This window comes from Acomys russatus, chromosome 27 (assembly GCF_903995435.1).
Source record: "Acomys russatus chromosome 27, mAcoRus1.1, whole genome shotgun sequence".
In the NCBI taxonomy this organism is placed as follows: Eukaryota; Metazoa; Chordata; class Mammalia; order Rodentia; family Muridae; genus Acomys; species Acomys russatus.
In genome coordinates, this window is record NC_067163.1 from 40543805 (window position 1) to 40553814 (window position 10010).

General features: G+C 35.9%; 1 non-coding gene across 1 annotated transcript; it reads left to right on the forward strand.

Moving 5' to 3' along the window:
- Window positions 1–9530: 9530 nt before the first annotated feature.
- On the forward strand, window positions 9531–9637 carry LOC127210383 (U6 spliceosomal RNA). The gene has a single exon (XR_007833293.1). It is a non-coding gene; the product is annotated as a U6 spliceosomal RNA (small nuclear RNA).
- The last annotated feature ends 373 nt before the right edge of the window (window positions 9638–10010 follow it).

Below are 10010 nucleotides of genomic sequence, written 5' to 3' on the forward strand. Positions count from 1 at the left end.
TAACCCAATTAAGAAATGGGGGGAGACCTGGTGGCACTCAGAGGAAGGACAGCAAGTAGCCAAGAAGAGACTTGATACCCTATGAGAATATATAGGGGGACGTAATCCCCCTCAGGAACAGTCATAGGGGAGGGGAATAATGGGAAAATGGGGGGGGGAGGAATGGGAGGATACAAGGGATGGGATAAACATTGAGATGTAACAAGAATAAATTAATAAAAAAAAATAATTAAAAAAAAAAAAAAGAAATGGGGCTTGGAACTAAACAGAGAATTCTCAACAGAGGAGTATCAAATGGCTGAGAAACACTTAAAGAAATGCTCAACCTCCTTAGTCATCAGGGAAATGCAAATCAAAACAACTCTGAGATTCCACCTTACACCCATCAGAATGGCTAAGATCAAAAACTCAAGCGACACCACATGCTGGCGAGGATGTGGGGAGAGAGGAACACTCCTTCATTCTGGTGGGAATGCAAACTAGTACAGCCACTTTGGAAATCTATCTGGTGCTATCTCAGAAAACTGGGAATAAGGCTTCCTCAAGACACAGCTATTCCATCTCCTTGGAATATATAGCAGCCTTATTCATAATAGCCAGATCATGGAAACAGCCTAAGTGTTCCTCAGTAGAAGAATGGATAAAGAAACTGTGGATAAATGGATTGAGCTAGAAATCATCATAATGAGTGAGTTAACCCAGAAGCAGAAAGACTTAAATGGTATATACTCACTTATATCTGCATACTAGCCCAAGGGGCATGTCCCACGAAAGCCTTCACTTACCAGGAAACTGGGACAGAGGGAAGGACATCCTATTGGGACTCTAGATGAGAGAAGCATGGGAGAATGGCAAAGTAGAAGGATCCAGAGGGTCCTAGAAACCTACAAGTAGAACATTATGATAGGCAGATTTGGGCCCAGGGGGTCCCACTCAAACTAAGTCACCAGACAAGGACAATACAGGCGGTAAACTTTAAACCCCTACCCAGATCTAGCCAATGGTCAGAACAGTCTCCACACTTGAGTGGAGAGTGGGATATGACTTTCTCACGTACTCTGGTGCCTCACATTTGACCACGTCCCCTGGAGAGGGAGACCGGGTGGCACTCAGAGGAAGGACAGCAGGTTATGGAGAGGAGACTTGATACCCTATGAGCATATGCAGGGGGAGGTAATCCCCCTCAGAAACAGTCATAGGGGAGGGAAATAAGGGGAAAAGGAGAGGGAGGGAAGAATCGGAGGACACAAGGGATGGGATAACCATTTAGATGTAACAAGAATAAATTAATAATTAAATTTTTTTAAAAATTTCAAAGGAAAGTAAAGAAAATTGACATGAAGAATAAATGGGAATGAGATGTAGGTCTGTTAATGACTAGGTTTTGCACAGTGAATTATCATTTGCATGGATGTTCTTCAGTAAGTGAATCTGAATTTTGTTGAGCTAGGAACTAAGGACTTTGCTGAGTTTCAGGATGCATTCATTTCTTGAGAGTGTTCTTAGAATCTCTGTTACTTAATTACTTTGATTAAACAAGCTGTCATCTAGCTGGTGTCTCATCCTTTTATAAATCCTATGAAACATTTAATTCATTAACTTTTTGAGGGAATTTGATATACCAACACTATGTTGTAATTGAGCTATTAATCTTGTTTCTTCATCAACATCAATTGGCTCGTGCTCAGGATGAATATGATATTTATGAAACACATGTTTACACATCGGCACTTTTCATTTGTGTAGGGAGCCAAGGCCCTAACTGGGCTGGACATAGACCTTGGACCTTGCCTCAAATGATGAGTGGACCTGGACCCAGATACTTTCCAGAAACCCAGCTGCCTGCAGTAAGTTTCCGCCGCCTGCACAAACTAGCTTCTTAGAAAACAGGACAGAGAGTTTAGATAATATAGATAATTCCTTGAGGTTAGGGTTGCTTAGAAACCCTTCCTCCTACATCCTCGCTAACCCCTTCACCCTGATAAACATCCTGGACACTTGCTGCCAAGTTCACCCTGCTCCCCCTCCCAAGGTCCTGCTTACTAGCTATATAAATAGCCTGTGAAATAATAAACGGTGTCAGCTTGATCAGACTTTCTCTCGGTTCTTCATGTCTCTCCCCCCATTCTCTCCCAAGGGTCTAAGGGTCCCAGTTGATTGTCCGGTGTGCCCCGGACACATTTTTTCTATACTATTGTTTTGGTTACCACACATGACTGTTCTAATTCCATGTGATCCTCTCAACAGGCACACAGTCCATCCTGATGTTTCTCTTTGTTAATATACTTAATCAAATTATATAAACATTGGGGTTGTTAATATTTTTTTTCTATTTTAAATATCACATCTATGTCTTTGCTCCTTCATATAATTTATTTTTGAGAGAAACACTTTTTATTCTTCGACTCACTTTGAATGTTTCTAAATAGTGCTAACAAAATTCTCTGCTTTTTTCTTTCTGTTTCTGTTCTCTCTCTCTATCATTTCTCCTCTCTTTTCTGAGGCAACCTCTCCATCTCTCCCATTTTTTTTCTCTTTTGCATGTATCTGCTTTTATTTTAAGTGAAACACTTTAAATGTGGTATTATGAACAAATTTTTCCTCCCAAAGTAAATTCACTCTTATTCTTTAGAAATAAATTCAAACACAATACTAAATTTAAGAGCCATGCACTTTAAACTGTATGTGTGCAGAAGATATTCTTTTAAAATAATTTCACAATCTACCTCAGACTTTTCATATGTGTGTAAATATAAATAAAGATACCATATAGTGTCCTCAAATTTGACTATGTCATTCAATGTTGTTTAAATGGAACATTTAATGATGGCTAGGAAATAAAATATGTAAAGTTTGCTATTTGGCAGTAAGAATATTTTTAAATTATTCATAATTACTCACAAAGGAGAACAGCTTCATTATACTTATTCTTCAAAAGTATATTATTTTGAAAAGTATTTTGGTAAGATGTTTTCCATCATAATAATATAAAATTAGTATGCTGTATGCATATCATATGAGCTACAGCCAAAATGAAAGAATAAGGCAGATGGCTATCCTGATCATAACATACAGTTTACAAACATAACAGAGTTGAATTTGACCCATGGATGTACATGCTAGTTTCTGATTTATAAAAATCATACTGGCTCCAAGAAAATGGCTATTAGTAAAGACAGAACTCAAACACCTCTAGGCCACAATAAAAGGGATTAACATATGAGATCAAGAAATATATTATGAAGTAATTAGGGATATAAACCACAAAGGACTCTTAAACACAATATATGTAAATATTAACAAAATGTACAAATATAATGATTTCCATTATTGGCAAGGAAAAGATTGCAATTTTATTGTTATTCAAGCCAACATGCTTGAATATGAGGAAAGATAAAGGATGCATTGTGTATGTTAATCTTAGTTACCACTACATACTAAGAGATGACATTCATGTCAATTACTTCTAACTAAGCTTTGTCAATATAATATAATCCTTTTGTTTGTTCTTGTTTTTGTTTGTTTGTTTGTTTGTTTGCACCTATGTCTACATTAAGAAAATGATAAATGCAAATTACTAAGGAGAATATAAATTTCTCTTTGACATTAAAGCTTAGAAAATACTGTAAGATATTCAAATTAAATTATTAGGTACAAAAACATTAGTGTGCAAAGATAATGTAGCTGGAGTTGCCAAAATAAATATTAGTCAAATGGTACATATAGTCATAGGGGAGGGGAGTAGGGGAAAAGTGGAAGGGAAGGAGGAATGGGAGCATACAAGGGATGGGATAACAATTGAGATAAAATATGAATAAATTAATAAAATATTAAAAAACAAAGTCCTTCCTTATGCTAATATTTTGAAGTGATTTTTTTTTCTATTTTTACTTTTAAGAGTTTCAAATTTTCAGGACTTATATTAAGATGTCTTCCATGTCTTAAATTTTATTAAAGATGTAAGATATGTCTCTATTGTCACTTTTCTGCATGCAGACATGAAATTTTAACATGATTGTTTAAGAGTCTGTCTTTGGTTCATGTATTCTTTGACAACTCGTTTGTTATAAATTAGTTTACTGAAGCTGGATGGGTTTCCCTCTGTTATTACATTCTCTATCATATTTCATTTGTCTACATGTCTGATTTGTAGGTCAGTACCATGATTCCTTTATAGCTGTACCTTATAGTAAGATTTGAGTTAGGATACTATGAATCTTTGAACATTATTTTTTTCTGCTTAGGTTGTTTTTGACTATTGGAGAAATTTTTTCCATTAAAATGTTACAATAGTCTTTGTGAGGTTTAGACTATTGTAATATTTTATAGTAGGTTACCAAGAAGAGACTTGATACCCTATGAGCATATACAGGGGGAGGAAATCCCCCTCAGGAACAGACATAGGGGAGGGGAATAAGGGGTATTTTGGAGGGAGGGAAGAAGGGGAGGATACAAGGGATGAGATAACCATTGAGATGTAACAAGAATAAATTAATAAAAAAATAAAGTGTTACAATAATTTTTTTAAACGGTTAAAATATTCTGCTTTGGCAAGTTTCAAAAGGCTTCAAGATGATTAAACATGATTTAACAATAACAACAGCAACAGCCACAGTAGCAAAAACAACAGGTTTTAAACAATATCAAATTCATGTATTTATTCAAAGCCATTTAAAGGCAGGTATCAAGAAGCAATTTATTGCCTTAACTTTTAAAGAATGTTGTGTACCTGAATTTGAGGAAAATATTGAGGAGCCATTCCTCTGATGTAAGGTAGATGGGGAGAAAGAAAAGAGTTCAGTGCGTTCTAAGGGAAATACTGCCCTTATTTCTCAGAAAACTCACCAGAAAATGCAGCCTCTTTGCACTGCATTCAATGTAGTTGAAGGTTCAATAAGGGATAAATGAAGGTGTCCTCGTGGATTCCAGGTTCCATGCATAACTGTGGATCTGCAAATCAGAATTATAGAACTCTAACTAGAAACAAGTTTTCAATATGGTGGGTCCAGAACTGGGTTCTATATCTAGAGTCCATGTTATGTTCCTAGCTAGAAGAACTATTTCTAAGACATTTGTTTAGATGAGGGAGGATAATGCAGGGTAAATGTATGTTCTGGTGTATGCATGGTCATCTTGCCAGATTTGCTTTGGTCTTTGGAATGTGGTTTCCTGCTTGCTACTTGATCAGTATGAAGTTTGATTTTAGGGTCTGGCATGCCTTGTAGGTTTTAGTCTCTAGCCTCCCTGTTAAGATGCTGAGAAGCTACCATTAACTTGTAAAGAAGGCACCCTTTGACTGCTCAGCTGACTCCATAACGCCAAATCTTGCTCATGATCTGCCTGATGTGTCTGACCTACCTAGGACACAGCCAACAGAGAGATGAGCTGTAGGTGGAACCCAACCCCCATTGTCCATCATCTCAAAGAGGCCAATGGGGAGCCTGTGCAACATTCATTTTAGAGCCTTCTCCCTGCTGACTCCAGATCTGCCTCACTCATCTGTGACAAGGCCAGAAGAGGTGAGCTGTACATTCATAAAATCACACAACGAGGCCCACACAGACTTCAGTACTCTACCCTCTACCCTCACCAAAGGACAGATCATTGAGACAGAAATCAAATGGAAAAATAATCTCCAATGACCCAGAAGTACATAAAGAAATGGTCAACATCCTTAGTCATCAGGGAAATGCAAATCAATGTTACACCTGTTGGAAAGGCTAAGATCAAAAACTCAAGTCACAACACCGGCTGGGAGAATCTAGAGAAAAGAGAACACATCTCCATTGCTTGTGGTACTGCAGGCTTGTACAACCACCTTGGAAATCAATCTGGCACTTTCTGAGAAAATTGGTATTACCTCTACCTCCAGACCCACCTATACCACTACTGGGTATATAGCCAAAATACACTCCACAATACAATAAGAACACTTGATAAACTATGTTTGTAGCAGTTTAATAACCAGAATTTAGGAACAATCTAGATGTCCCTCTATTGAAGAATTGATAAAGAAACTTTGGTATATTTACACAATGGAATACTACTCAGCTATCAAAAAAAAAATGAAATCATTAAAATTTCAGGCACCTCAGATCCAGAAAGACACACATGCTATGAACTCTCTTATAAGTGGATATTAGTCCAAATTAGATGTGTTCTGAGAGACTCTACACAGTATGGGATATGGACAGATGTTGGCAATCACAGCCAGACTCTGGTAGGAGCCCTGGGTGTTGTATGGAAGAGTGGGTAAGGAGATGGAAGGACCAGGAGGGTTAAGAAGCCCACAAGGAGGCCATCAAGGCTGGCACATATAGACCCATGGGAGCCTGCAAAAACATATACACCAACCAATGACAATGCATGCAGAGAATCTAGACTCCCTGTGCAGACGTAGCTGATGGACAGCTCATTCTCCATGTGGTTGGGAATGCTTTTGTCTGTGATTTGATGCCTCTATCTTGGCTGGGTGGCTTTGTGGGCCCACAGAGGAAAGCGATGCAGTCTGTCCTGATAAGGCCTGATACACTTTTGTCAGATGGTGGCAAAAGAGGCCCCTGACCCCATCTTATACCCAGGAGGAGGGGTATAAGGCAGAAGAGGGAGGGTGGAAACAGGTGGATACGATCAAGGCAGTAACAATCAGAATATAATGTAAATAAATCATGAAAAATAAAAAAATAATAAAAAGAAAAACCAAGAAAAATAAAATAAATAAAGCACAAAATATGTGGAGGAAACAAAATCTAGAAATATAACAAGCTTTTGAATCTCTCCCATTGTCAAGTATTATACCCGATGAAGGGCTGAGCTACATTATATGTAAAATAAAAAGCGCTAACATATGTCCACATGTGAATCTAACACTTACCTTAGGTACTTGTTCAAACTTTTTGGAAAGCATAATTTTTATAATTATCAATATTATTCTACATATTTTAAACTATTAATTATTTACTTTGTGTGCCTGTTTTTATTATATTTCTTTTACATATACATTTATATTATTACACATAAATAAAATAAACTACATACAGCAAGAAGAGCCATGAAACACTCAGGAATTAAATAAATGTTACATTCATAGTGATTTGGCCATTTGTATTTTCCAAACTTGAGGAAAACAACTTTCCTACCTTGGTGGTAGATATAAGAATTATTTAATTGCTGTCATGTACTCTAAAATGTACTAAACTTTGCATCAAGAAGCATTAGATTACTAAAGAATAATTTGTGTTCATTTTTTTATTTGAAAATTAGTAATTGATTTTCTACACTCTACTTTGGAATGAAATAAAAGCAGAAAGTTGAGAAAAGTGATGGACAAGGGGATTCAGTGAACATATATACAAGTGTAATATTGCCATTGTATTATAATATATCTTCACTGAGCTACTCTTAATAATGCAGGAATTGTAATTCTCTCAAGTGCATTTTCATAGCTCAAATTAATTCTGAGTTTTCATAGCAGGGTTGAGCATAGAAAATATTATTGTTCAATACAGGAACACATTTTAAAATTTAAATATGAAATCAATCCAATCATCCTACATTCTGGATAAGATCCTAGGATTTCTACATGCATCTCAATTGAGGAAGAAGTCCTTTAAGCAGGCATACTATTACTTGCCCTACTTTGACCTGATTCTGATCTGATTCATGTCCCTTTCTACTTTCTCAATTTCACAAAGTTCTAGAAGAAAGAAAAAATGGCTGCCATAGCATCATCAAAATAATAAAGAACAATTACATGGCTCCATTCTGTAACAAGAGTTACATACTAACAGTGTTCTCTGAAGTACAGGTTCACATATGAACTCACTCCTACAATTTGGAGCAAATTCAATATTCAGATTATTTTTCCAGGACAAATTTAACATTTGGGAATGAAGAGGAGCCTAACATGTATAAATGACTTCTTAACTGAGAATGAAATGTTATTGAATTAATAAGCTATGTTACTTATGGACACAGTTTTAATAAATCACCTTATGCTACCCAGTAATATAAGTTAACCTAAAATGTGCTCATTATTTACTTTCTAAACATTATTTAGAGGTAGAAATAATATTATTTTGTTTCCAAAGGGCAAACACATTTGCAGTAAAGAATTCTAATGAAGACTATAAACATATTTTAGTTATTAACCCAAGGCCCATGGAAGATAATCATAAAAATAATTTGGATATTTTTCTTTATTAAGGCACATTTGGTATGTATTCTATACCATTTAAAAACATTATAAAAGTTCTCAAATATCTTTACAGAATTTAGAGGTTTTCTTTCTTCCAACAAATTTCTGCAGCCTTCTTCCACAATTTTCACTTAAGGACAGAATAATAAAATACTCTATTATTGCTCACAACAGAGCTTCATTGTCAAAAGTTATGTCACTCCAAATTACTAAGGAAAGTCAAGTTGACTAGAAATGTGAATTTTCATCAACATAATACAATCAATCAACTATGGATAATTTTAGTGAATAATAACTTCTGAATGATCATATCTAAATATCCATGTGCAAGAAACTAAACATTCTCCACCACAGTTAATTTTCTCTAAAACGATTGGTACCTACGACTACTGTTTGAATGTGCTAATAACTGACAAATTATTCTTAGTCTCTTATCAAATGTTCTACTACTTTACTTTTCAAATAATTCCCAACATCCTGAAAATCCTAAAGCAGTTTTTTAATTGTTATCAGTGCATTTTCTCTGAAGGAAAATACCACTGCAGTTGACAGAACACTGCATTAGGTCTGTATTGTGGGACCATATTGACAAGGTTATCCACAGCCATTCTTTTCATCATAGTCTTAGTGTCTGGGGGTCAGGAAGGGACCCTATGACTGGTAGAAGCTTATGATATTTTATGGATCAGGAATCATTCAGAATTCTCCATGCCACACTAGGTTTATATCCTGGCACCAAGAAAAAGAATTTCATAAAAAATTTATAGGTTCCAATATTACAGTATTTCCCATTTTCTTTCCAATAACAACAGGGGCACTAAGAGGGGTCTCTGCCAGATTTTTTTCTTCATGGGAATTGCCCTTTTCCTTTCACACCCTCAGATTTAAACACCTTGAACGTGCTCAGCATTAATTATCCAAATATCCTCACTGACATGTTATGCATCAGTGATGATCCAAAGCTCCCACAAGAAGAATGCAAAAATACATTTTTTTCTAAATAAGTAGACTGAGTTAAAAACTAGCACAAACATAAAAAACAATAAGAGAAATTGGTCAAATTGGTTTTCTCTAAGACTGCTGTTTTTGACGCCAAATTGATGATTTGAATGTTTTTAATGACAATTTTCTATACTGTTGATAATAATGCCAAGATCTACAAATAAAATATATAATATTCCTTAATATTTTTTAGGAAGCTAGGATAAGGAGCTCTGTCATTCTTTCTTCCCTGCATCTCAGCCCCTCCATCCAATCCTATCTTTTAATAAACATTAATCATATATCCTCATTCTTTTCCTTTGCAAATAGTTTCCTCAAGACTTGTACTTCTGTGCTCACTTTAGCAGCACACATATTAAAATTGGAACAAAACAAAAAAGACTAGCATAGCCCCTTCAAAAGGATGACACACAAATTTGTGAAGCTTTCTATATATTTTTTTATAAAATGGAAAAGAGATTTAGAGAATGGCCAAACAATGACTGACCCAACTTGAGACCCACCCTGTGGTAGACACTCAACCCCTGACACTATTAATGATATTCTGTTTCCTTTCCGACAGGAGCCTAACATAACTGTCATCTGAGAGGCTTCATCCAGAAGATAATGGATATCCATGGCCAAACATTAGGAGGAGTAACAGAGGGAGTTAGAGGAAGGATTGAGGGAGCAGGAAGTGTCAAGGACATCAGTTCTGTAAAAACAATGTCATGTCTTTACAGCAAATGATCTTACTCACTGCTCCGCTTCCTCAGTCCAGTGTTTCCTAAGGTCTAGCATCCATCCCTTTCTATCACTCTATACAACAATT